This window comes from Capra hircus, chromosome 26 (genome assembly GCF_001704415.2).
Source record: "Capra hircus breed San Clemente chromosome 26, ASM170441v1, whole genome shotgun sequence".
In the NCBI taxonomy this organism is placed as follows: domain Eukaryota; kingdom Metazoa; phylum Chordata; class Mammalia; order Artiodactyla; family Bovidae; genus Capra; species Capra hircus.
In genome coordinates, this window is record NC_030833.1 from 12,480,003 (window position 1) to 12,507,171 (window position 27,169).

General features: G+C 51.2%; 1 protein-coding gene across 1 annotated transcript in view; it reads right to left on the minus strand.

Moving 5' to 3' along the window:
- The window catches only part of GRK5 (G protein-coupled receptor kinase 5), a 230,334-nt gene that overhangs the window by 81,727 nt on the left and 121,438 nt on the right, over positions 1–27,169 (minus strand).

Consider the following 27,169-nt stretch of genomic DNA (forward strand, 5'->3'; position numbering starts at 1 on the left):
AATTTAAAAAGAGAGAGAGAATGACTTAAAGAAACTGGATAGGTTCTTCCCTGGCAGTCCAGTGTGGTAAAAACCCCAACCTTCCAATGCAAGGGGCACAGGTTCAATCCCTGGTTGGGGAACTAAGTTTCCACATGCTAGGCAGCACAGCCCTACCCTCCACCAAAGAAAAAAAAAGAAGAAGAAGAAGAAGAAGAAAGAAAGGAAAAAGAAAATGGACAGGAAGTAATAGGCTGCTTGGGGATAGAGGTGAGACACAAAGACACACAAGTCAGCACAGTGTTAACTGAGGGGTTCAGCCGGTAAATTTATTTGGTGATGAAGGTCACCGTCTGAGAACACATGTGCAAGCATGCCAACACATGCATACAGATTTGCAACACATATGTCCTAGGTTTTAGGCAGAGCCAAGCCTACCTCAAAAGTCGGGCATGACTCTTACCAAGTTATCAACCAACAGAGGGCACACCAAGACAAGAGGCCCCATGCTCACCGCCACTTTGGGATGTGTGGGTGTTTGCTCAGAGCCCCGTGTGTCTCCCAGCCTGTTCTCACAGTAAGCCGCTGATGGTACCCACACCTCAGGCCCACTGTGAAGGACCCCGGCTAGAGACGACACGTGGTGGTGGTGGTGTTGTTTTAGTTGCTTAGTTGTGTCTGACTCTTTGAGACCCCATGGACTGTAGCCCACCAGGCTCCTCTTGTCCATGGAATTCTCCAGGCAAGAATACTGGAGTGGGTGGCCATTTCCTTCTCCAGGGACTAAATGTGTCCCTTCTCCCTATTCATATAAAGAAACCTAATGCCCAGGGTGATGGTATTAGGAGGTGAGACCTGAGAGGTAACTAGGTCATGAGGGTGGAGCCCTCATGAACGGGATTCGTGCCCTTTTAGAAAAGGCCCTGGAGAGCTCCCTCACCGTGTCTTCCCTGTGAGGTCACAGCAAAAAGATGTCGTTTATGAACTGGCACCTGGACTTCCAGCCTCCAGAACTGTGAGAAATAAACTTGTGTTTATGGGAATTCCCTGGTGATCCAGGGGTTGGGACTCCACGCTTTTACTGCCAAGGGCCCAGGTTCAGTCCCTGGTCTGGGAATTAAATCCTTCAAGCCTCATGGCCTCCCGGAAAAAACCCACAATAAACAAACAAACAAAACCCTGTTGTTTACAATCCACCCAGGCTGTGGCATTCTGCCCAAATGGACTAACGTGCTATCCTGTCTTAGGCACGTCCCTGAACCTCAGGCCCAGTACCCCTTGCATCACACGGGCAGTCAGAACATCACACGGCAGTCAGAGGATCAACAACACACGTGAGTGTCCGGGCCATTCTCAGCATATTGCAGGCCCTGCACAAACGGTAGGCCTTCCTAGGTGGCTCAGCAGTAAAGAATCTGCAAGCTGATGCAGGAGACATGGGTTCGATCCCTGGGTCAGGAAGATCCCCCGGAGAAGGAAACGACAACCCCCTCCAGTATTCTTGCCTGGGAAATCCCATGGCGAGAGGAGCCTGGAGGCCTATAGTCCACAGGGTCACAGAAGAGTTGGACGTGACCTAGCAACTAAACAACAACAACAACAACACAAATGGTAGCCATTCGGATATCACCTCTCCTCTACAAGACTAGCAAGATTCAGAAGGGATATCACCTCTCTTCTACAAGACTAGCAAGATTCAGAAGGGAACTGGGATGCAGCCAGGGAAAGGGGGGCTGACTCTGCATTAGCACCAGAGATGGCAAACCCAGCCACTCCTCCTGACGTTGCTGAGCCCCGGGAAAGGCAGGGGCCAGGGCTTTGCGGCCCTTCTCCCCCTCCTCCAAGCCTCTCTCTCAGAGAGAAGCCACACGTGTCCCCTCAGCACATGGATGGCGTTAAAATCTCACAACCCACAGTCAATTCGTGCAAGACTCACAACCCCCAGTGGACTTAGAAACAGGAATGATATTGATAGTGAAGATAAATAAATGCTGTCACTGTTTTCATTCTTTTCGAGTGACATGAGATGGGAACATACTTTCTTAATTAAGAGCCTATGGTATGTGGATTCTTGGAGGGTCACCAGATTTTCCCAACTGAAAGCCAGAACTCAGGCTGTGGGACTGCATGGCTCCCCTCGTGGCTACAGACCCAAGCAAGGGAGCCCGCCACCCCTCCCTCCCGACGTAGCCTCAGTCCCGAGAGGATGGGGACCAAGGAGAAGCTGGGGTGGGAGGGGGCGTCGACCCCAAAACCAGCTTGGGATTGTGTTTGTTGTCGCCCCAGGCACTCCTTGAACTTGGGCCAAAGAAAATGCACGTTCCATTTCAGAAGTAAGAGCAAGAGAGCTTCCTGAGGAAATGGGAATGCTAACACCGGAGCCCTTGGAAATGAAACCACATGTTTATTGTACATGGAGGGGAGTCAGGGTGGGGTGGGGGGGCATCCAAAAGTAATTCCTGGAGCCATCTCTCTATCAACTGGACGTTTTGTTCCTCTCTTTCTGTTTCCTTTCATTTTATTAAACACCATTTTACTGAAATACCAGGTTTTATTGTTCTAGTTATTTTCTTGTTGGGGGCAGGGGTCCCAGTAGGTCCCTAGGCAATTGAGGAAAACAGACTGGAGGAGTCTGGATCAGACCGAGGCCTCGAGCCCCGCCCTCCAGGTCTAAGATGATAAACAGCTTTCTTTCAAAAATTCCTGCCAACGCTGGGAAAACAATCGGGCGTTTGCTCTGAGGAAAAGGCTGTCTGACGTTTGAAAGGCAAGATAGCATCACGGATAACGGCAGTTCTTCACAGCCCGCCTCTTGGAAGAAGCAGGAGAGGAAAAAGGAAACATTTGGTATTTGGTTAGCAACAGCCGAGTGGGTTCCTATTGCTTCAAGAAAGATGTTTTTATGTGAATAAAAAATGACATATGGCACATTACACAAACACACCCAAACCCAGCCCCGTCTTCCTGCACTTTCTGTCACCCTCGTTTTGGTTTCGAGTTCTACTGAATGTCTTGTACTTGTCACATGTCTCTGGAGGACCAAAACTATTAAGCCTGAGTTTTACAAAGTTAGTGACACCCGGAAAAGTCGCACATGAAACCCACCTACTGAGTCGGGTGTTTGGGGTCTGGGCTGCCAGGTAGGGGAAGGGAGGGAATATGGGGTGGGGGAAGGGGGAGGAAAAGAGGGTCTGCGCTGAGGATTTGTGAAAGGAGGAGGAGTAGGAGGGGGCTGAAGTGTGTTTTTGGGGGGCCCTGGTGCGGCAGCCCAAGCAGCCCCACCTCTGCTCTGAATCCACTAGCTGCAGTCAAAGCCCAGGAGGAACCTAGAGCCTGGGAAAGGGCTGAGGGCTGAGTTGAACAGGACGCCAAGCCGCCATTGTCACTGCAGGGCCCCCTGGGTGATGATGGGGCCCTAGAGTCATGCAGTGACCTCCCCCTTATCCTTGCAGCCAAGAAAAGCAGAGAGTTTAGATACTTCCTTGCAATGAGAATGAGAGGAAGAATTGGGTGGGTAAGTAGAGCAGTAGACTGGCGGAGGTGGGCCTGGGGAATGGCCAGGGGGACACAGACACTGTGTGGCCATGACTCGGATGCCCGGCATGGGGGAAGAGCTGGGAACAGATTTGGGACCTGGGGTCCAGGCTTGGCTTTCTTCCTGAAAAGCTGAAAGTGTTAGTTGTTCAGTTGTGTCCAGCTCTTGTAACGCCATGGGCTGCAGCCAGCCAGGCTCCTCTGTCCATGGAATTCTCCAGGCAAGAATACTGGATTGAGTAGCCTTTTCCTTCTCCAGGGGATCTTCCTGACCCAGAGATCAAACCAGGTCTCCTGCATTGCAGGTAGATTCTTTACCATCTGGTGGCTCAGACAGTAAAGAATCTGCCTGTAGTGTGGGAGACCTGGGTTCGATTCCTGGGTTGGGAAGATCTCCTGGAGGAAGGCATGGCAACCCACTCCAGTATTCTTGCCTAGAAAATCCCCATGGACAGAGAAGCCTGGCAGGCTACAGTCCATGGGGTCACAAAGAGTTGGAGATAACTGAGCAACTAAGCACACACAGGGATTCTTTAACATCTGAGCCACCAGGGAAAACCTGGCCATCTCTAAATCAGTAGCCTGAAACACTGGACCCTGAGCCCTCTCCCAGGCTGAAAGCCCCCTACTCTGTGACGGTAAGACTGCCTCGAGGGAAAAGCATGCCAACCACCAGGCATCAGCAGAAAGGGCATTTGGTTCATCAGCAGTGGAGGCTCCTAAAAACACCCTGCACAAAGGAGACAACTGATGTGTGTGACCTGTGGCTGTTTCTATTTCTTTAGATTTTAAATATTTACAAATGAGGATAAAACAAGTTTTCAAAAAACATGGCTGCATGATCTGAGATTAGGAAGTCCCTGGCAAGCAAAGGAGATGTGACCCCCAGACGCCTGCCTTGGGGTGCAGGGTCTGGGCTCCACGTGGGTGCTCAGAACCGTGCTGGGCCAGCAGCAGAGCCTCCCAGGAGTCACACCATGCCCGCTGCGGTGCGGTGCCTGGGAAAGCCCGGCGGAGCATGAATGCTGCTCTGTGCCTGCTGACCAGGGCCTGCCTTCACTCATGTTCTGCTCACAACCATCCTCTTAGAGCCACATCCCTTCTACAAGCTTTTCTCCTCCTGGAAAAGAAATTTCCATGTGGATACAAGCGACTTTAGAAATTGAAGTACACAGGCCACACCCAGGTCAACTGGATCAAATCTCAGGAGATGGCGTCACTAGTTTTTAAAGCTCCCCAGGAGTTTCCAAGGACTAGTTCATCATTGGATCCCCAGCAACTGGAACAGTGCCTGGCCAAGCAAGAGCACAGGTGTATATGTAAAACAAATGACTGTAAAATGAAACAGATGAACAATGTGAAGTCGAGGCCATAAGCCTCCTCCAAGCGAGGGAGTAAAAATCCTGGGCCCACACTCCCTCAACCCCCTCCCACCACGGGTGGTTGATCTGCCAGAAATGCAGGTCTCCCTGAAAAGACTGGATGATGAAGAGCTGTTCCTAGCAGGGCTTCCATCTAAGATTAACAGAAGAACCCATGAGGTGTGCGAGGCTCTGAGTGCCCCGGCTGGGCCAGGCCATCTGCCAAAGTTGCGGTGGGCCCATGGCAGACCCAGGAGCGAGGTGGGCCCAAATGCCTTCCAGAGAGCTCAGTCGGACCCATGGGGCTGGGGCCAGGGGACCAGACTCTGCCTCTGGCTTCTCCTCTGATGCCTGTATGATTCCAGACCTATCAGTCTGCTCTCTGGACCTCAGTTTCCCCTTTTACAAAATGAAGCTGATAAACTAGGAGAGCGTAAATGTCCCTGCCTTCCAGCTTGGTGGTCCACAAGCCGATGCCTGGGGGGCGGGAGTGGTGATGATGCAGACATCAAAGAGGACTTTTTCCTGCATCAGAGCCCCACGCAGAGTTCACGGCTGTTGAGGTCTTTGAGCCCACCTGGCTGCTGTCCTTGCACTTGTGGCCAGAGCAGGCAGGAGTTAAATGGCAGCACTTCCCGAAGGCCAGGGAACAGCGATGCCCTGGGGCCAGGGTCCCTGGCTGCCACCTCAGCCCTGCCAGTTTGCTGCAGGGTCCCAAAGCTATGACACCCCCCACCTCCGTGCCTCAGTCTATCCTGAGAGCTTTTCCTGTTTGAGCCTGAATGACCATGCCTGACTCACCTTTACTGTGGGCTACTCTAGCCCACCCAGGAGGACAGCAGGGAGGCATGGGGGCTCTGAAGCCTCAGAGGCTGTGCCCATTGTGCCATCCGGGGCCCCAGGGCCTGGCTTTACCTGGAGTGATGAGCTAATGAAGCAAAAGCCGCAGGAGGGCAGGGCCAGGAAGCGGCTGGCCAGGCAGGAGCCAAGGCAAACAGCAGCCTCCATGCAGAGGCGGCCCTGCTTCTTCCTGGGCCCATGGCCAAGGCCCAACGAAGTGCACAGCTGTGCCAGCTGAAAGTGGCTTGAGAAGCAAATGCCTGGGAAGGTAGAGGCAACTGATGGTCTCTCTAAAGTCCTGATGTCTCGAGGTCCAAAGACACCCCACATCCTCTCCATACGATCCCCATCAGGGGCTTAGCCAACATCAGCTTGTGTACTTCTGGGGACAGGAAGCACTTCACCTACAAGGTGTCCAGTACTCTTTACCAGTACCGTGTTAAGGGTCATTCTTATTTGGAGACCAAACCTGTCTTTCTCTAATATCTGCCTGTTTGTCCTTATTCCTGGGATTGTTGTGTTCAGTCGTTAAGTCATGTCTGACTCTTTGCGACCCCATGGACCACAGTATGCCAGGCTCCTCTGTCTTCCACTATCTCCTGGAATTTGTTCAAATTCATGTCTATTGAGTCGGTGATGCTATCTAACCATCTCATCCTCTGTTGTCCCCTTCTCCTCCCACCCTCAATCTTTCCCAGCATCAGGGTCTTTTCCAATGAGTCAGTTCTTCACATCAGGTGGCCAAAGTATTGGAGCTTCAGCTTCAGCAACAGTCCTTCCAGTGAATATTCAGGGTTGATTTCCTTTAGGATTGACTGGTTTGATCTCCTTGCTGTCCAAGGGATTCTCAAGAGTCTTCTCCAGTATCACAGTTCGAAGGCATCAGTTCCTTGGTGCTTAGCCTTCTTTATGGTCCAACTCTCATATCTGTACATGACTACTGGTAAAAACATAGCTTTGACTCTAAGGACCTTTGTAGGCAAAGTGATATCTCTGCTTTTTAATACACTTTCCAGGTTTGTCATTCCTGGGACAGGGAGGGCAATTGTTTGTTAGTAGTTATTCTGTGCTCCTGGGGGCCTCTCTCAGATAAAAGTCCAATTCCACCAGCTGCCTCATCACAGCTTCTACAAGACCAGCTGTGCAACACACCCGAACTCTGTTTCCCCAAGAAACAGCCTGTGGAGGGCTCAGCCCACTGGTACCCAATCCAGGTCTTTGATATTTAAATGTGCAGCCATGTCAACTCTTCCCTTCAAGTCACCTTTGTTTAGCTTGGCCCCAGACCCCAGAGGGGCTAGGCTGGGAAGAGATGCACATATTCGCAGGCACATAGAGTTCACCTGGTACCCACATTATAGACAAGAAACAGGAGAGAGGTATACTGCTTCAGCAGAAAGCAACACAGAAAGGCAGAGTCTCAATCCAGATGTCTCTTAGCTGAGTTACAGCGAGGGTGGAGTTGGGACTTTAGACATGAATTCTCATAGAGTGCAGCTAAGCTGGTTTTCAGAAAGAGATGACTTTTGGGTCAGACAGTGACCGCCCCACTTCACCACCGGATGCGTCATAATAATAACTGAAGGGTAGCAATTAACAAGAATGGGGCACCTGCTGTATACCAAGCACCAGGAGACTCACTGCAGGTGCTTTTCTCTTGTAATCCTCCTAACAGCCCTAGGAAATAGATGCTATTATCAGCTTTTGCTTCAGATGTAAAAATGAGGCACTGAGAAGGAGTTAGCATAAGGTCCCAGAGCTAGCAAGAGGTGGGGATGAGATCTGAACTCAACTCTCCCTGAAAACAGAACAACTCTTCTCCATCTCTTAGCTTCTAGGGATCCATGGCATCAGCTGGCAAAGGACTGGAACCTTGAGAGGTGGATGGCCCACACTGGTGCCCCACACCAAGGGCACTGTTTGGCAGGCTCTGGAGCTCACAGGGGAAAGGGGCACCCCCTAAGCTGTATGCACCGTGATCTATTGGTCATTTCCACTCCCACGGGCCCAGGGCTGCTCTGCATACTCAATCCAGGGCTCCAGCCTCTAGAGACCAAGGCCTGGGGAAACCAGGGCAGGTCAGGGACTGGCTGTCAGCTGGACAGCTACGTACCACCGGCTGGTCCAGCACAGGAGAATAATCTGGAACACCCCTCTCTCCCCTCGCCCTCTGGAATGCCCCCTCCCTGGAGCTCCTTCAGACTCATGCCGGGCCCACACCTGTGATCAAGCAACATGCATGCTGTCTCATTCCTTGGGCTGCGGTCCTCAGAGCTGACCTCCTGACTGCCCCCACCATCCCCAGCTGAGCCGTAAATTCTCTGCATCTCCGGCAGAGCCAGGGACAGTCTAGACACTTATGAGGTCACCAATAAATATACAATTGATTAAAGCAGGAGCAGCCATGAGAAATATTATTCACTAGGATCCTGTTTACACTTCCTTTGTCAAAACAAATCCGTCGCTCCTTGAAGGTAGAAACCTTAGAGTCCCGGGTGTTCAGAAGTAAATGCTTGGCTTTTAATAGGCTGCTGGCATTGCACTTCACAGCACATTCCTGTGCTCAGACCTACATCGAGGCAAGTCCTTAAGCCAAGAGGTGGTGATAGTTTAGCCACTAAGTCATGTTCAACTCTTGCGGACTGTAGCCTGCCAGGCTTCTCTGTCCATGGGATTTTCCAGGCAAGAATACTGGAGTGGGTTGTCATTTCCTCCTCCAGGAGATCTTCCCAACCCAGGGATCAAGCTCATGTCTCCTGCATTGTAGGCAGATTTTTTTACCAACTGAGCCACCAGGGAAGCCTTAAGCCAAGAGGACAAGAGTCCAAACAGGGCTGGACCCCAGCTGGAGTGCGCAGGGCTTCCCTGCACGCCCAGCTCCCCACTCAGAGCCTGGCACGCAGTAACATTTGACGAGTGATTGAATGAATGACCTATTTCATCAATTTGCTAGCCTTTGGCTACATTCTAATTTCTCCCCGGGCTGGGTCAAGTTAATGAATGGATCTGCCACTTGGGAAAGCGAGCCTCTTCCCAACACTGGCATCGTCCTTCTTCATGACACAATCATGTCAGAGCAGAGAAAGGGCGTGCTGGAGGGAGCAGGGACATGGGCCCTGTGGCAAACCTGAAGGAAAAGCCAGTGTGACACACTCACTGCTTAGATGGGGACACTGAGGACCAGGTAGGAGAAGGTCTGATTGTATTCATCACCGTAGGGCTTGCTGAGCCACTCAGCCGCTCTAAGGCTCTTGCTCAGTATGAACAAAGAGTGGAAGCTCTTGATTTAATTCAAAGACCCTCACCCTAGGGTCCCACCCAGGTCTGGCAAAGAGACTCCCTCCCAGTTTAGCCTTTTCAACAGTCCCTCCCAGGACCTGGTGTCTTGAACACGGTGCAAGGTAGTTGCTTCTGCCAGCCTGCAGGCTGGTGATGGATGCCACGCAGGTGTCTCCTATAAATCTTCAAGGGCCATCTCTGCATGGAGCCAAGTAGATACTTTTAATCATCAAGGGGCGGGGGGGGAGCAAAATGCCTCCTGCATTTTCATTTTTATCTCAGTAAAACAGCACAATCAATTTGTCAGCAGGCAGTAACACTTCTTGCCAAATACCACTTATTTTAAACTAAAGCTTTCTCAGCTATACAAATACAGAAGAGAAGCACACAGAACCCGAAACACATGTTTTGCTTTCTTCCCTTCTTTCTTGAGTCCCGCGTATCTCATAACTGTCTAGACCTCATAAGCTCTGTCTCAGCCTGGAGACGCACCCTCTGGGAATACCTTTCCTCTTCTCTCTGACCACCAGGCTCCAAACAGACATTTCGACAGATACTTAATTGATGCTGAGCCTAATAGGTATCCTCCTCAGTTACTCAGCACGCGAGAGATAACTGGGAAAAAGACCAAGAAACCATCGGGATGATCAAAGAATACCACTGTGGTGAAACCTCTGTTTCTAACTGGTCTAAAAATGTAACCCATAATAGCTGTTTGTTTTCAATCATTCCTTGCCAAGAACAATGTTCAGATGATTGAAAAATTCCACCCTGGAACCTCAGATGCTCACTGATTTTTCCCTTCTGAGCACCTGCACGGAGGAAAGCTCTGCTCAGAAGATGGAACTAATAACGGGGACTGGTAAGCTCCCAACTCCTCACACTCAGTGAGCTGCCTCGGAATGCCCTTTGAGGACTTCGGAACCGGGCCTGGGTTCTGAGAGGTTGTTCTAGGTGCATCAGGGCCAGTTTGAGTAGGCAGCTAAGGCACAGAGAAGGGGAGGCAGAGACCCTCCCAGTGCATGGCACGAGGTAGGCCCTCAGTAATGCTCTCTATCCGTCACTATTGCTAGAAGCAGCCACTGGAGATTTCTAGAATTTCCCAAAGCCACCCACTTCACTGCCCAGCCAGGGGAGAGCTGAGCACAAACTATCAATAAAGGATGGACTGTGGGACCAAGGCCCACCCACCTGAGTCTCATCTACTAGAGCAGGCAGAGTTCCAGATGCCCTTTCGCCACCAAGAGGGAGGCTGAGGAGTGGCTTCAAACATGACGTACCCACCCGACCTCACTCAGCATGACCCACAGTGCTGTAGTAAGGCTCCCAGGGTCCCACGGTCCTCCAGCAGCCCTAGAACTTAAGCAAATAGAGGACAGTTTCCCTGGTGGAATTAAGGGACTCAAATCTCAAAAAGCAAGTGTTCAGTTCTAAAAATCGTGACCTGAAATGGAGAGCACTTTCCCTCCCTGCCCAACACAATTTAGCTTTCCATCTCTGTGATACAGGAGCTCCCCAGGTGGCTCAGTGGTAAAGACTCTGCCCGCCAATGCAGCAGACACAGGTTTGATTGTTGAGTCACAAAGGTCCCCCAGAAGAGGAAATGGCAACCCACTCCAGTGTTCTTGCCTGGGGAATCCTACAGACAGAGGAGCCTGGAACCAGATGAGATGGTTGGAGAGCATCACCAACTCAATGGACATGAGTTTGAGCCAACTCCAGGAGGTAGCGGAGGACAGAGGAGCCTGGTGTGCTGCAGCCCACGGAGTCGCAAAGAGTCAAACATGACTGAGCGACTAAACAACTCTGTGACATCCCGGGTAATCCACTCTTGATCCACCAGATAAAAGTTCCAGTATCTTCCTAAGTGATAGTTTGGAGGCTGAAAGTTTCTGAAGTCAGTAGAGCTTTTTTGCTGTGAATCACATCAAGTAAACACTCTGGTTCCAGGAACTGGAGGCAGTGCGCTGGAAACCACATGTGTTTTCCCATCATGAAGGAGCTGTGCATACTGCCTCATCTCAGCCACATCGGGCTCAGGTGTCCCTGGGGTTACTGAAGGGCACGGGGCAAGAAGCAGTCCCCAGGTGGCCATGCCAGCGCCTGGGGTGACACTGCCTCTCATACAAGGGCCAGGAAGGTGGGTGAGGTGCCTGCACTCAAGGGGCACACATCCAGGTGGCCTCTGATCCCGGGCCGTGGTTAAGTGGCTAAACACAAGATTGTATACAGGGCTACTAAGGGCTTCCTAAGAAATGATGTTCCTTTTTTTAAACATTGACTTCAACCTTGCAGTATGATTGCTTCTGATGGTCACAGAGCCCAGAGTGTGGACATTCTGCAGCTGGCGCCCACAATTCCTGAAGGCAAGGGCTGCCTTTCGATTCTGAACCCCTTCAAACCTCACCCAGAGCTAGGCCTCTCTGTCATCTCTCCTCTCAGTTCAACACAGGCGATCTTGAAACTTTGCTTGGGTGATAGCTTGGTTAAGGTCCCTCCCCAGCTTCAAGCTGGAAGTAGAGGGTCAGCCCTGCTCCGTTCTATTCCTGGCTGTGCTCCCCAGAGCCCAGAGCAAGGCCTGGGACAGGGCTGCTGCTGCTGCTAAGTCGCTTCAGTCGTGTCCAACTCTGTGTGACCCCATGGACTGCAGCCTACCAGGCTCCTCCATCCATGGGAGTTTCCAAGCAAGAGTACTGGAGTGGGGTGCCATTGCCTTCTCCGTGGGACAGGGCAGGTTCTCAGAAATGGGAGAATGAATGAATGAATAAGTGGGGCTTGCTGAATAAATGCATAAGTGTGCCTGCTCAGTTCTGTCATGTCTAACTCTTTGCAACTCCATGGACTGTAGCCCGCCAGGCTCCTCTGTTCATGGGGATTCTCCAGGCAAGAATACTGGAGTGGGTTACCTTCAAGGGATCTTCCCAACCCAGGGATCAAACTCCAGTCTCTTGAGTCTCCTGCATTGGCAGGTGGATTCTTTACCACTGAGCCAGTTGGAAAACCCTTGCTGAATAAGAGAATGGTTTTAATCATGATGCAGCTAAGGCCTCTCCACTGAGGCAGTCGGAGAGCAGCCAAGGCCAGAGTGATAAGCTGGGGGGCGGGGGGGGGAGGGCGCGGGGCACAGCATCTGCTCACATTCCCCATCTGTAAGAGACCCCTTACACGGTGGCTTGCACATGAGTGCTCAGCAACCCTGGAGCCCTAGGCTTGAAGACTCCATTCTTGCTGTTTAATGCCACCCTGGACGATGGAGAGTTCTCCACCAGTGCCGAACAGAAAACCATACACTGTGGGTCTAACGGACTCGCTGAGGTTAAACAGCAGCAGTAAGGGAACTGGGGCCTGAGTCCACGCCTTTTTGGTTCTTAAGCCCCTGGAGCTCCCAGTGAACACTGGGAAGGAAGGAAGCTCCCCAGGAGGCCCCTCACTGACCTGGAGAAACTCGCCCTTGGGAAGCAGAGGAAGGGAGGACAGCAACTTGCTCCTCCCCCAAGAGGAAGCCACCACTTCCCACCAGAGATGAGGCGGCAATCTCGGAAACACTCAGATCCATCCCTCAGGAGGAAAGGAGCCAGAGTGAGACCTGAGCAAAGGGCCCTGGGCCAGGAAGGGGAGAAGGCATGGGATGGGGGAGGGCAGATACCCCGGCCTCTTAATTAGGGGAGGTCGCAAGAGCTTCGAGCACTTTCACATGAGCTGCAAGACGCCCTCTTCCCTCTCAGATGGGCTGTGGCTTCAACTCCGAGGAGCAACTTATTAACACAGAGCCCAGCAGGGGCTGAGTGTGCTAAGTTGAGGGACAGACATAGCAGAAGCCAAAGACACCGCAAGCGGACAGACAGACAAACTCAGACTCTGCTTTGGGGCAGTGCGGGCACTGTGGTCCTCAAAGAAGAAACGTGAGAAACAGGAAGTTCCACGGAAAGAGAGTCCCTTGAGCCTCCCTCAGCCTCCTCAGCCTTCTCAGCCTCCCCCAGCCTCCTCAGCCTCCCCCAACCTCCCCCAGCCTCCTCCTTTCTCCTCAGCCTCCCTCAGCCTCCTCAGCCTCCTCCTCTCTCCTCAGCCTCCCCCAGCCTCCTCAGCCTCCCCCAGCCTCCTCCTCTCTCCTCAACCTCCCCCAGCCTCCTCAGCCTCCCCAGCCCTAGCCTCCTCCTCAGCCTCCCCCTCTCCTCAGCCTCCGCCTCCTCAGCCTCTCCTCCCCAGTCTCCTCAGCCTCCCTCAGTCTCCCCCTCTCTCCTCAGCCTCCCCCCTCAGCCTCCCTCAGCCTCCCCCTCAGCCTCCCTCAGCCTCTCCCAGCCTCCTCAGCCTCCCTCAGTCTCCCCCTCTCTCCTCAGCCTCCCTCAGCCTCCCCTTCTCTCCTCAGCCTCCCCCTCTCTCCTCAGCCTCCCCCTCTCTCCTCAGCCTCCCCCTCTCTCCTCAGCCTCCCCCTCTCTCCTCAGCCTCCCCCGCCTCCTCAGGCTCCTCAGCCTCCCCCAGCCTCCTCAGCACTTTTTCTAGCCTGCTGACTGAATACCTACCACCGCCCCACACAGAACACATGTCTGCTATGGCCTCCACACAGGACCTGGGGCATGAACCCAAGCCTCTGCCTTGGGAGCCCCACCTTCATTTCAGAAACACAGACATGGCAGGAAGTTAACATTTCTAAACCTGGCAATATGGGTTCTCTTCACCAGCCACATCTGGCCTGAGTCTGAGAAGTGGGGACAGACACTGGGTGAGGAAGGCGAGAGAATTTATAGCAGGGGCTCCCTGTAGGGGCCACAGCAGCCCTGGGGGACTGGCTGCCACATGAAGAGGCTGCTCCGCACATGTCTCTTGCTGTTGAAAGAGGGCTCCCTGTTTCTCAGTTCCACTTCTGCCCTCCTTTGCCCATCTTGGCCCAGCTGGAATTCCATCCCCTTCCACATTAAAGACCTGGAAATGCTCCCTAACGGGCTATATCAAGCAAGGTACAGCTGCCTCCCTGGGGCCAGGCAAGGACCAGATGGTCCCCTCTTACCACATTCTTGCCTGGAAAATAGGCACCCTCATCAAATTACTGGACTACATGTGGGATTGCCCTGAAATAAGCCAGACTCCCAAGTGGGTAAGCTTCACAAGCCCAATGTATGCACACACAAATACACACCCAGAGACACACACACCTCCTCCAGGAAGCCTTCTCAGATTGCCCCAGTCCTATCTCTAGGCTCCTGCACAATCACTCCAAATGACTCCTTTGATGAGCAGTAGCAGACATTTCCTGGTGTCATCTAGGGGCCCCCAAAGTGTAGAAGGGGCTCAGGGTACATTATAGACCGAACTGTGCGCACTCCCTAAATTCCTACATGGAAGCCCAAACCTTCAGTGTGACAGTATGGAGACAGGGCGTTCAGGAGGATACTTATGGCTAAATGCAGTCATCAGGGTGCAGCCCTAATCCAAGGACTGGCGTCCTCAGAAGACGAAGAGACACAGAGGTTGTTTGGGGTGTGTGTGTGTGTGTGCGCGCGCGCGCGCGCGCAGAGGAACGGCCGGGTGAGGACAGAGTGAGAAGACAGCCTTCCACAAGCCAGGAAGAGAGCCGGCACCAGAAATCAACTCAGTCAGTACACTGCCCTCAGACTGCTAGCCTCCAGAAAGGTGAGGAGATATGTTTCTGTTATTCAGCCTCTCTGCCTCATTCTGTCAGTGAGGTATTCACTCAGTGGTATTTTGTTACGACAGCCTGAGCAGACTAGGACAGGGTGTATGAACAAAAGAGCGAGGTCTGAAGTTCAGTTCTGCCCATTCCCAGTTCAATGATCTCGGACGAATCACTTGGCCTCAGTCTCCTGGCCTGTAAAGTGCGGTACTAACTCTCTCTGCCCTGCCTGCCTCACTAAGAGGCCAGAAGAAGACCTTGGGTTCAAATCAGGAGAAGGGTAGGAAGAGCCGGGCTGGCATGGGGGATGCACACAAGTTCAATCCTGGCCCCGCCATTCATCACCTGGGTGACCCCAGGCAAGTCACATGATCAGGGCAGCTACTGTCAGCAGAGTATCTGCTGACCATCAGCTACGTCAGTGCCATTAACCAGCTGTCTCAGCAGAGCAATGGGGACGCTCGTGGGAGTGACAGCCAGATGCTAACGTGGGCGCGGCATCCGGGCCAGGGCCAGCCATGCCCACTGGGCGGCCACCCCAGAAGGCTGCCTCCCAGCCCTCGCCACACCCCTGGCCCGGGGACACTCACTGGTGCTCCAGGATCTGGGACAAGCTGCCCCTTTGCTCCCTCGCCTCCACACGATAGGGAAATCAGCTGGAGCCTTGGAAAGAAGAGGCCAAGCCATCCCAGGCTATGCGTGGCATCGTCCAAGACTCACATACTTTCCACACTGAGGCCTCACCCTGAGGGGTGTGACTGATGCAGCCACCCCAAGAGGACCGGAATCTGCTCAGCAGACTCTGCCCAGGCGTTTGGGGGGCTGCCTCCATACCTCGTCCAAAATCCAGTCCCTGTGGGACCCAGGCTGCCAGGTTAAGAAGTGTGCCCCACCCCACCTACCCATCTGCCTGCTGATGGTGTGGTTCCTGACCATGGAGATGGCTTGTTACATAGAGGAGGCGTAGGGGTTACCTCAGGGCCAAGAGGGCTGTAGTGGGGTGAGAGCTGGGGAGAACATAGGAAAAAATGCCTGCAGAGCAGTAAATGAAGGGGGCCAGCCGGGTGGGGGCAGGCTGTGTTTGCACTGGGCTTGCTACCCTTGAATGAGCCTCAGAACTTCCATGGCACATGGGGACTCAGGTCTCTGGAGGGCAGCCAAGCCAACATCAATCCAGACTCTAATCCTTTCCCCCCAACAAAGGGCAGGAGTCCAGGAGGCAGCGGTCAAGGTGGGCACCAGGATGGAACATTCCCCACCATTCCCGTCTGCAGTCATGGCCTTTCCAAACATCTCTCTGACCTCAAACACCAGCTGGCACAGTGGGACGTTCCCATGAGTCGCCCAGCCTCTATCTCCCAGGGGACCAATCGGCAGACTGCACACAGGTCTCTCTGGAGGCGCCTTGTTGTTGTGCTGAGATGGTCTCCAGCTGGGCTCCTGGGAAGGTGCCCAGAGCAAGCAAAGGCCACAGTCCACCCGTTTGTCACTGTATCTTTGGAGCATAAACAAGCTTCACCTGCATTTATGGACAAATGGTGAAATCAGGGACTTCCCTGGTGGCCCAGTGGTTAGGAAGCCACCTTGCAATGCAGAGGACGCAGGTTTGACCCCTAGTCTGAGAACATCCAGTAGTCATGTATGGATGTGAGAGTTGGACCATAAAGGCTGAGCGCCGAAGAATTGATGTGTTTTCCAATTGTGGTGCTGGAGAAGACGCTTGAGAGTCACTTGGACAGCAAGGAGATCAAACCAGTCCATCCTAAAGGAAATCAACCCTTTATATTCATTGGAAGGACTGATGCTGAAGCTGAAGCTTCAATACTTTGGCTCACTGATGTGAAGAGCCAACTCACTGGAAAAGACCCTGATGCTGGGGAAGATTGAAGGCAAAAGGAGAAGGGGATGACAGAGGATGAGATGGTTGGACGGCATCAGCAACTCAGTGGACATGAGTCTGAGCAAATTCTGGGTGACAGTGAAGGACAGGGAATCCTGACGTGCTGCAGTCCATGGGGTCACAGAGTCAGACACGACTTAGTGACTGAAAAACAACAACTGGGAACTAAGATCCCACATGCTGCATGGCAACTAAACTTGAGCCCTGCAATGAAAGATCCCGCATGAGCCAACGAGGATCCCATATGCCGCTACTAGCACCCAAAGCAGCCTAATTAAATCAATAAATTTTTTTTTAATGGTGAAATCACTATTCCTTACCCAGCCCTACTCTGTCATTTAAAATCACTCATAGATCACTTTCACTGCCTTAGACAGGGCAAGGCATTTCACATCGCTCACTCCCACTGGGCTGCAGGCTCTGTTCCGCCCCTCTCACACATCACTAGTTGCACAGAATGTCTCCTCCCCTGGCCTAGCCTCACCCACAAGCTGTTCTTCAGCAGGCATGGAAGCTCCCTGCCCTGGGCTGGGTCTTCTTGGATGGGGCCATGGAGGTACCATGAGAAAGCCCAGCGCTGGTACACTGCAAAGGGGAGAACTGGCGGAACAAGTTTCGGTCAAGCAAAGCCTTTCTCTTTTTGTCAATTGTGAGAAGACAAATTCTCCTACAGACAGTGTTGAAACTTGTGAGAAAGGGGACCAGTTGTGGCTGGGCTGGGTCTGCTGGATGCTAAAGCATACAGGGGGTGTGGTTCTGCTTTCTTTTATTTATATGTTTTCTTTTGGCTGTGCTGGGTCTTTGCAGTGTGAGGGCTTCTCTGGTTGGAGTGTGTTGACTTAGTTTCAGGATGTAGGATCTTAACTCCCTGACAGAGATTGAACCTGGGTTCCCAGGATTGGGAACACGGAGTCTTAGCCACTGGACTACCAGGGAAGTCGCTGTTGTTTTTTAACTTTTGATATTTTTCTCTGTTATTGGTTCTTCTCTCTGGATGGTCCTGAGACACAAATGGAAATAAGCCTAGGGTCAAAGAAGAAAGGAGGAGCCAGAAAAGCCCACAGGCTGCCTGAAGCTAAATTCAGGCAATGCCGGGAGAAGAAATCCATGCACGGATAAGGGGCTGATCTGCAGGGCATCAGGAAGGTGGGTACACAGGGCTCTGGCTAGTTCAACCTCGGAAATCAGACAGGACCCTAGAAATTAAGAAGACGTGAGAGCCATGAACATGGTCTAATGTTCAGGGCTCAGCGTCTGAAACCTAAGCACGGACAGCGGTGGAGAGAATAGAGCGGTGAGCAGTGGAAGAGCTGGGGGCAGGCACTGGCATAGCTGAGACTCGGAGCTCAGCCCTGAAGCCCTAACACTGTCTCTATAGGGCATAAGTCATCCTCAGCAGGACCATTTTGGACTAGATATTGTCTAACATGACTGTGTCCCCTGGAGAACTTTTTCAAAAATACAAAATTCTGGGAACAGAGACGGATTCTGCAAAGCTTTGGAACTATTTATTTCCTAAACCTCCAAGGCAATTCTGATTTTAGCCTCTGCTCTAGGCTCCCTGATGGACCACTGACTTTCTATCTAACTGAGGAACAGAGTGTGTGGGCAAAGAAATGGTCATTATGTCCTTTCTGAGTTGCCCTCTGCAATCTGGCTTCCCAGGTGGCACTAATGGTAAAGAATCCACCTGCCAATGCAGGAGACATGAGCTCGATCCCTGGGTGGGGAAGATCCCCTGGAGAAGGGGATGGCAACCCACTTCGGTACTCTTGCCTGGAGAATCCCATGGACAAAGGAGCCTGGCAGTCTACAGCTATAGGGTCGCAAAGAGTCAGACATGACTGAAGTGACTTAGCACGTCCGCACGCACACCCACATGCATGCTGCATGCTGAGAATTTCTGTTTTGTCTAAGCCGATTCTAACATCGGCTGATAGAATTTACTATTTTTTTAAAATAAATTTCTGTTAGATGATTTTGCGCAACTATAGATTTTTTAAAAATTTTGTTTATTTTTGGCTGCACTGGGTTTTCTTTGCTTCACTTGGTCTTCTCTAGTTGCAGCGAGTGGGGGCATCTTCACTGCGGGGCACAGGCTTCTCAGAGCGGTGGTTGCTCGTGTCGCAGGCTCTAGGCCCTCGGGCTCCAGTGGCTGCAGCATGCAGGCTCAGCAGTTGTGCTCTGCAGGCTCTAGAGCACAGCTTCAGTGGCTGCGGTGCCCAGGCTTCGCGCTCTGCGGCCTGTGGCATCCTCTTGGGTCAGGGAATGAACCCATGTCCCCTGCATGGGCAGATGAACTGTTATCCACGGCGCCACCAGGGAAGTCCCCAGAATTCACTGCTCTTGAAGTCCTTTTCAGTCTGAACACAGCATCTACTCTTGCTGGTTCTTTGTCCCACAGAGCTGGGACCACCGTGTGGTGAGAAAATCCAAGCCACGTGGTAAAGGCACATGGATAGGAACAGAAGACCCATCGACAGCCAGCATCAACTGCCAGACATGGAAGTGGATGGGTCATCCAAGCTCCAAGTCCTACACTGAGGCCTCGAACAACATGGGGCAGAAATAAGCCTGCTTTACCCCTCTTTGAATTCCAGACCCACAGAATCTGAGAGCAAAGTAAATGGTTGTTCTATGTCACTACAAGACTCAGCCGTGCTAACCGGGAACATTCCCCAAGGTATTTAGATCTAGTGCAATAGGTGCTTAAATATGTTAGGTTTATAACCGAAGAATTGATGCTTTTGAACTGTAGTGTTGGAGAAGGCTCTTGAGAGTCCCTTGGACTGCAAAGAGATCCAACTAGTCCATTCTAAAGGAGATCAGTCCTGAATATTCATTGAAAGGACTGATGCTGAAGCTGAAACTCCAATACTTTGGCCACCTGATGCAAAGAACTGACTCATTGGAAAAGACCCTGATGCTTGGAAAGACTGAAGGCAGGAGGAGAAGGGGACGACAGAGGATGAGATGGTTGGATGACATCATTGACTCGGTAGACATGAGTCTGAGCAAGCTCCAGGAGCTGGTGAAGGACAGGGAAGCCAGGTGTGCTGAACCGAACCAATAACACATTGGCTAACATATTATAACTCTTCTAGAACCTACAGCCACTCTTCAGAAAAGTCCTGTGCCCTTCGTCGGGGTACCTTTGATCCCTCATTGGAACCAAGTCTCACTCTCCCATTTGCCACTGAATGAAAGCACCCAGTTCAGAGAGGGCTCCTGCCCCACCCAGTTCCTCAGAAAGCTAAGGGGTGTGGATTCCCTGAGATCCACCCTCAAAGCAAATAAGGGACTCAGCCCCCACTGTTTCCCAAACAAACATTTATAATGCCCTGGACTTGAGTGGCTGCCATTTTGTTTTCCTTGTAAACCAGGTACTTCCAGGACAAAAGTGACGTGGGGAGAAAAAGAAATTCCCAAACGGTACCTGCATCATCCAATCTAAAAATAAAGACAGTAGAACTGGTTTAAGGCTGAGCAATGCCACGGCTAAAAACGCCGGGATGTATGATGACATTGGCGGGTAACTGGCCTAGGACCCGTGGACTTCAGCATCCATCGACCTGACATATCCCAGGAGTTGCCTGCTTTCCAAACTGCGTCAATTCCTGCTCACCCAGCCCCACCCAGCCTGTATTTCGGGAAGCCAGGGCTGGATCTACTAAATCCAAGAAAAAAGGGCTGGCTGAACATAGGGAAAGCCTGGATTTAGAGCTTTCATTAAAAAGTAATATGGACTTTCTATTTCAAGAACAGAATGTCTGACAGGGTTGCCAAGGAGAAGCACTTCAGGACTTGCCTAAATGGTAAATAGCAAGCCATTGTAATTAGCATATTAATAGCAGTTTGATTTCTAACGCCATATGAAAGCAACTCTCCAGCCTCTCTATAATACTCTTTGCTTGGAGGTAATTACAGAACAAAGACTCAGCATTCGAGCGCAGAACCTTGCTCTCCCCAGCTCTGCCTCACATTGGCTGCATCAGTCTCCTGATCAAATGGAGATATGGGGGCCAACCCCCTCTCTTGCGCTCATCTTAGCTCTAACATTCTAACCACAATCTGACAAAAAGTGAAAATTCCCCTCAAAGTATAAGGGGAGCATTTCAGACCCCCAAAGAACCCAAATCTCAGCAGAGGGGGCTTCCGCCAAACAAGGAATGATCTTCCATGAGTGGGGCCCCTGGACAGCTTCTGCTTCACTGATATTAGAGACCTCTCCAAACTTGACATTCCTGGCAACTAGCCGGCATGCACCTCCAAGAGCTGAGAGTTGAGAAGTGCAAAGCAAACTCCACACTCGTGCTCACCTGCAGGTGCCAGAGGGCAAAAGCGAGGATGATGACCAGGGAGTGTGCAGTTTCCGGAGTGCAGAACCCCACATCCACCTGGGGGCTCTGCACCCCATGCAGGGCTCTAAATGAGAGATCAGATAAGCCAGAGATCAGCTCCCGGATGCAGTGAAGAGCTAGCTCCGCAGCTCCTGCTCTCATTGCACTGAGGGTGGAAGGCTGGAAGGCTGGTTTGTTTTGTACTCAAGATTGACTCTTGTCTTCTCAGAAGGGCGGATGGGATGGTGAGCAGGGAGCAGCCTGGGGTAGCCTAATTGCTGCAAGTCTACACTCCAATTACACATCAAACAAACATGTGGAACAGTGCAAAGCAGACCAAGCTTATGAGGTCACTCCAGAAGCAGGTCCCAGCTCAGAGGAGGCTTTCTCCTCTCCACTTAACTGCTGTCTCCTACACAGCTTCAACTGGAAGCAGCTCACTCTACCAGAAGCACCCTGAGGACAGGACTTTTGTTTTCCATGAACATACACCTAGCACACAGTAGGTAGCTTCTCCTATAACGAGGGCTGGCCAACAAGATGAAGAAAGGCTGGGTTAGATTCACCTTCTGGAAAAGCTCCTTCAAGGTGGATGACTCATTGAGAAAACATTGACTATGCTAAAGCCTTTGTGTATATCACAACAAACTGTGGAAAATTCATAAAGAGATGGGAATACCAGACCACCTTCTCTGTCTTCTGAGAAACCTGCATGCAGGTCAAGAAACAACAGTTAGAACTGGATACGGAACAACTGACTAGTTCAAAATTGGGAAAGGAGTATGTCAAGGCTGTATAGTTACCCTGCTTATTTAACTTATATGCAAGGTACATCATGTGAAATGCCGGGCTGGATGAATCACAAGCTGGAATCAAGACTGCCGGGAGAAGCATCAACAACCTGAGATGTGCAGATGATACCCCTCCAAAGGCAGAAAGAGAAGAGGAACTAAAGAGCCTCATGATGAAAGTGAAAGAAGAGACTGAAAACAAAACAAAACAAAACAAAACAAAACTGGCTTAAAACACAACATTCAAAAAACTAAGATCTTGGCATCTGGTCCCATCACTTCATGGCAAATAGAAGGGGAAAAAGTGGAAACAGTGACAGATTTTATTTTCTTGGGCTCCAAAATCACTGCAAACGGCAAGTGCAGCCATAAAATTAAAAGACACTTGCTCCTTGAAAGGAAATCTATGGCAAACCTAGACAGCATATTAAAAAGCAGAGACATTACTTTGCTGACAAAAGCCCATATGGTCAAAGCTATGGTTTGTCCAGGAGTCATGTACAGATGTGAGAGTTGGACCATGAAGAAGGCTGATCACCAAATAATTGATGCTTTCCAATTGTGGTGCTGTAGAAGACTCTTGAGAGTCTTGTGGAGTGCGAGGAGATCAAACCAGTCAATCCTAAAGGAAATCAACCCTGAATGTTCATCGGAAGGACTGATGCTGAAGCTGGAGTTCCAATACTTTGGCTACCTGATGCAAAGACCCGACTTATTGGAAAAGACGCTGATGCTGGGAAAGATGGAGGGCAGGAGGAAAAGGGAGCATTGGGGGATGAGATGGTTGGATGGCATCACCTACCCAATGTACATGAGTTTGAGCAAACTCCAGGAGATGGTGAAGGACAGGGAAGCCTGGCTGCAGTCCATGGGGGTCACAGTCAGACATGAGTTAGCAACTGAACAACAACAACACATTTACCCTTTTCCTTCTTTTCTTTTTTCTACCACCTGGAATAAGAATGTGATGGCTGGAGCTGCATCAGCCATCATGGACCATGAGATATTGGTAGAGCAGAGAGATAGAAGGAGCCTGTGTCCCTAATGGCACACAAGAGCCAAACCATAGCCTAAATCTTAAGACATTATTTATACAAGGAAAAAATATGTTGTTCAAATTCAGCCAATAATCATAAGTTTCTGATCCATGGGATACTCTGCGTTACCACCCAAACTTCCTTTGCTATAACAACCCCTCAGTCAAGGTCTCCTACTCTAGGAAATTTTCTTGGATTATACTCTAGGAGGAAATAATCACTTCTTTATTTGACCAACTGCAGTACTTTGTCACAGCACAGTGGTGAAGAGTTCATGATCCAGAGTCAGACAGACCAGGGTTCAAATTCAGGTTCTTCCACATACTAGTCATGTGACCTTGGGCAAATCATCTCCCCTCTCTGAGCCTCAGTTTCATCAGCTCTCAGTTGGGATGGTAACACTACCATCTCCCACAGCTTCCTGAAGCTTGCATGATGGTTCAAGGAAAGCCCTTGGCATCCCAGCAGCATGCAATGAACCTGCATTGAACTTTTCTAGACATCAGTAGTTTGTGAGCCACTGTCAAGAATTTTTAATGATAATCTTTACCATAATCTAACTCCTGTAATAGTTATCACTATTATAATATTTACTGGATATTTTTAACTTGGGTTTGTTGTTGTTTTGGCCATGCTATGAGGCATGCGGGATCTTAGTTCCCTAACCAGGGATTGAACCCATGCTCCCTGCACTGGGAGTGTGGAGTCTTAACCACTGGACCACCAGGGAAGTCCCTTTAACTTGTGTTTTAATTGACTCTCCCTCCTACCTTTCTTCAACTTTTTATCCCTAAGCAATAACATATGGGAAATTATTGTTGGAGTCACTTTTTTGGGGAATGACATACATTAAATTAAATGCATAACCCCAGCTCATTTGTGTGTCACCTGAAGTCACCTCTCACCTCAAATGTTGCGCATGCCGCCCTTCCTAACGTGGTTCCAAAGTACTTAGGAATGGAACACACCTGCGTCTTCTACTCCCCATCAACCAGGCTCCTTGAGGATGGGGCCCAAGTAGCACTCATCTTTGATTAGCCCAGAATCTGGGACATAAAGGGAACTCTAAGAATATTGAAATTTTACTTAATGAGCAGGTGAACATTCTCTCACAGCCATATCAGAGACCTGGACAGACAGCACAGTAAATTCCATTCCAGCACATTCTGAGGGCCAGCCAAATTCTTCTGCTGTGCTGGGTGCATGTTCTATCAAAAATTACACAAAAGGAGTGAGCTGTCAGCAGAGGAGTCTGCAATTGTTTCCACAAACATTTCCATGAACCTTAAACAGCTTTGGCTGTAATGAGCCATGATCTACTTCAAGGCGCCCTGGCAAGACCCATCCTGGCCAGTGAAACGTGGTAGGAATTCTACAGAAAAGGGATTCTTCTCTGAGCGGGACAAAGAAAACCTGCAGGAGCTTTGTGCCACCTTGATGGTGAAAAACATTCTTGCAAAATACTTCCATTGGGGAGTTCGGTCCTTATGTAAAGCAGGAGGTGGTGACATTCTGAAAAACACTGGATCCCAAGTAAAATGTGAGCTGTCACAAGGAGGCAGCAGGAATCAGCTTCTGTGTCAAACATACTTTTTGAACGATGGAAATGTTTTGATGGAAAATCGTGCACTTGGCCTGTTACGAAGTAACCAAGTGAAATGATTTTTGGCATATGGAAATGTTTTAGTTGGCCAGTTCATGCCAACTCAGACTGGAAGGTGACACTTCTCCCACCACTTCACCTTCCTGAGGCCAAATGGCTTACTAAGAAAATGAGACAGCTGTAGGCAGCAGGCAGGCTGGGCTCCCAGCGCCCAAGACCTAAATGCAGAAGGCGCTGGAGTTGGAGTTACGTGGAAGTTGCTCAGTTGTGTCCAACTTTTTGCAATCCCGTGGACCACAGCCCACCAGGCTCCTCTGCCCATAGAATTCTCCAGGCAAGAATACTGGAATGGATAGCTATTCCCTTCTCCAGGAGACCTTCCCAACCCAGGGACCGAACCTGAGTCTCCCGCATTGCAGGCATTCTTTGCCAGAGTTGGAGAGTTCTCATTAAAGAGGTGGCTGCCACTGGTGGAAAGCTTAACCAGCAGGAATGGGCTTGACCATCCAGGCCCATCTACACAGTGTCCTCACCCCACCCTGGGGAAAGCTGCATGGCACAGCCACAATTAAGCCCCAAGAAGCAGCCATGAGCCACCATGGGTCAGGCCTTGCTGGGCAATGGAGGTAACTTCCAGGAGCCGGGTCTTTCAAGGAGACTGGAAATACCACTCACCCGTAGGATCGCTAAAAGATTATATGAATTCGGGGAGTGTGAAAAGAAATTTGCACGCTGAGTAGCCCACGACCTCCCTGGGGAGTGAAGACAGGCGCGTTCAGAGCTACAGTCAAAGGCATGTGGCGGTTTGGAGGGTCAGAAGAATCCCTGGACCTCGGAGGACTAGGTGGTGTCCGCAGCCGAATCAGTGCCGGACAAAAGAGCTGACTTTCACCATCAATTGGAAAAAGAACTTGGAAAAATTGGAAAAAGAACTTGGCCGCTGGCCAATGACTCCAGGAAGCCTGTCACCAGGGCTGCAGACAGACAGACCCAACACCCACCCCCAAGGACCATCTTGGCCCTAGAGAGAACTGTTCCACACGAGCAGGCGCTGTGCCAAGTACAGGGTCTCCCTGCTCATGTCTTACGATGCTCTGCAGTGCGGCTTCCCAGGTGGCGCTGGCGGTCAAGAATCTGCCTGCCAATGTAAGAGATGCCAAGAGACTCAGGTTTGATCCCTGGCTCGGGAAGATCCCCTGGGGTAGGAAATGGCAACCCACTCCAGTATTCTTGCCTGGGAAATTCCACAGGCAGAGGAGCCTAGCGGGCTACAGTCCATGGGGCCACAGAGAGTCGGACACAACCGAGCAACTGAGCAGACCCCAGGAGATGTCCTGCATTTACCCCACGGTCTGAGTAAGGAACTCCTTCCTGAAGGTGACAGGCTTGCCTGAGACCAGTGAGTAAACGGAAGAGCAAAGAACGGAGTCCTGTATGGCATTAAAGATACTGCTTTCCATCTGGAACTATTGGAAATGGAGTCATAGCATCACCTCGGTCCACCTCCCAAAGCCACGCTGCTACCTTGAGCTGCTGTCCTGCCTTCTATCTGCACCTTTGTAACACTGAAGCCCACCAAGGGTTAGGCTTGGCCAGCTGCTGGTCCAGCCCCATCGGCTCCATCCCCACCACGCCCCCACCTCTAACTCCTTCCAGCACTGTCCACCAGCACCATCCAGCCTGCCCTCCTCCTCTGGTCTCAAGCCACAGGCTCTTTCCTGAAGAACGCAGCAGACAGGCCAGGTTTAACTGCTCCACTTAGAGCTCATTCTCCCCAGCTCTCTCTAAGGATGGCCAGGGTGTGGCGAGGAGAAGAGAGTGCAGGATGATAAGAGATTATTCAACTCTCATCTTGCCAATATCTCAAAAAGTCTGTCTCCAGTTGGCTGCTGGGACCTCAAAAGCAGTCCTCCTGTAGCGCTGTGAGCAAGGAAGCCCTGTCATCTGGCCACCCACCCCCACCCCCCCGCCCAAGCTCCTATTTATACCTCTCAGCCGAGCTCTCTCCTTTTTTGGACAACGTCACCATCTTGCGGATGCCCGGTCCTTGCACCTTTTTACCAGGAAGGGAGAGCAACGGAGAGTAACACATGAAGCTGGCCCGCCTCCAGAGCTATAACTTAGGATGTCTCCTTCCCCTTAGGGCAATTTCCAATGGCCCGATTGGCCAACCTCTCAGCCAGCTTCTTCGAAATAGGAAGCTGGCCAGCTGTGCCCAGTTGGGCAAGCCCTGGCCCCCTCCAGGCTGGTTGTTCCACAGCCAATTCTACGGAGACACGTGGCATCTTCTGGCCTGAGCGGCCGCATCTTCTAGAGCCTCAGGGCAGGCACTGGCCTGGCACTGCCTGGCACCTTGGCCCATCCAAACACATTCCGCCCATATGTTCCTCGAAGTTTGCAGGGCAGGTGCTCATCGGCCCAGTCTCCAGGGAGGAGCAGCGGAGCTCAGACACACCTGGTTCCCAGGTGGAAAGGGGACCTTTCTCCTTCCTATTTCTAATGGACTGATGTGTATATGGCTTGCTCACTTCCCAAAAGGGTCCACAGCATTTTCCCATAAAAGCATATGTTCAATTGTTCAGTGAAAGAAAAAGAACAGGAAACAACCAGCAAAGAGGGAGGAGAGAAGAAAACAAGCTCCCCCAGGACGTCTGACAAAGGAGAGCTATGCTTTCGGCACAGCACTTGGCTCTGGGCTTCCCAGCAATTTGAACAAAGACGGATGCAGGTGGGTGGATAGTAACGGAGCATAAACGAAAACCAGGCCTCAGGACTCCTGGCTAATCACACGCACAACAAGCACCTCCCGGGTGCAGGCGCTGGGACCCACGCTGGGACCCAGGGAATGGAGATACGGCCCCTGTCCAGGGGGCAGA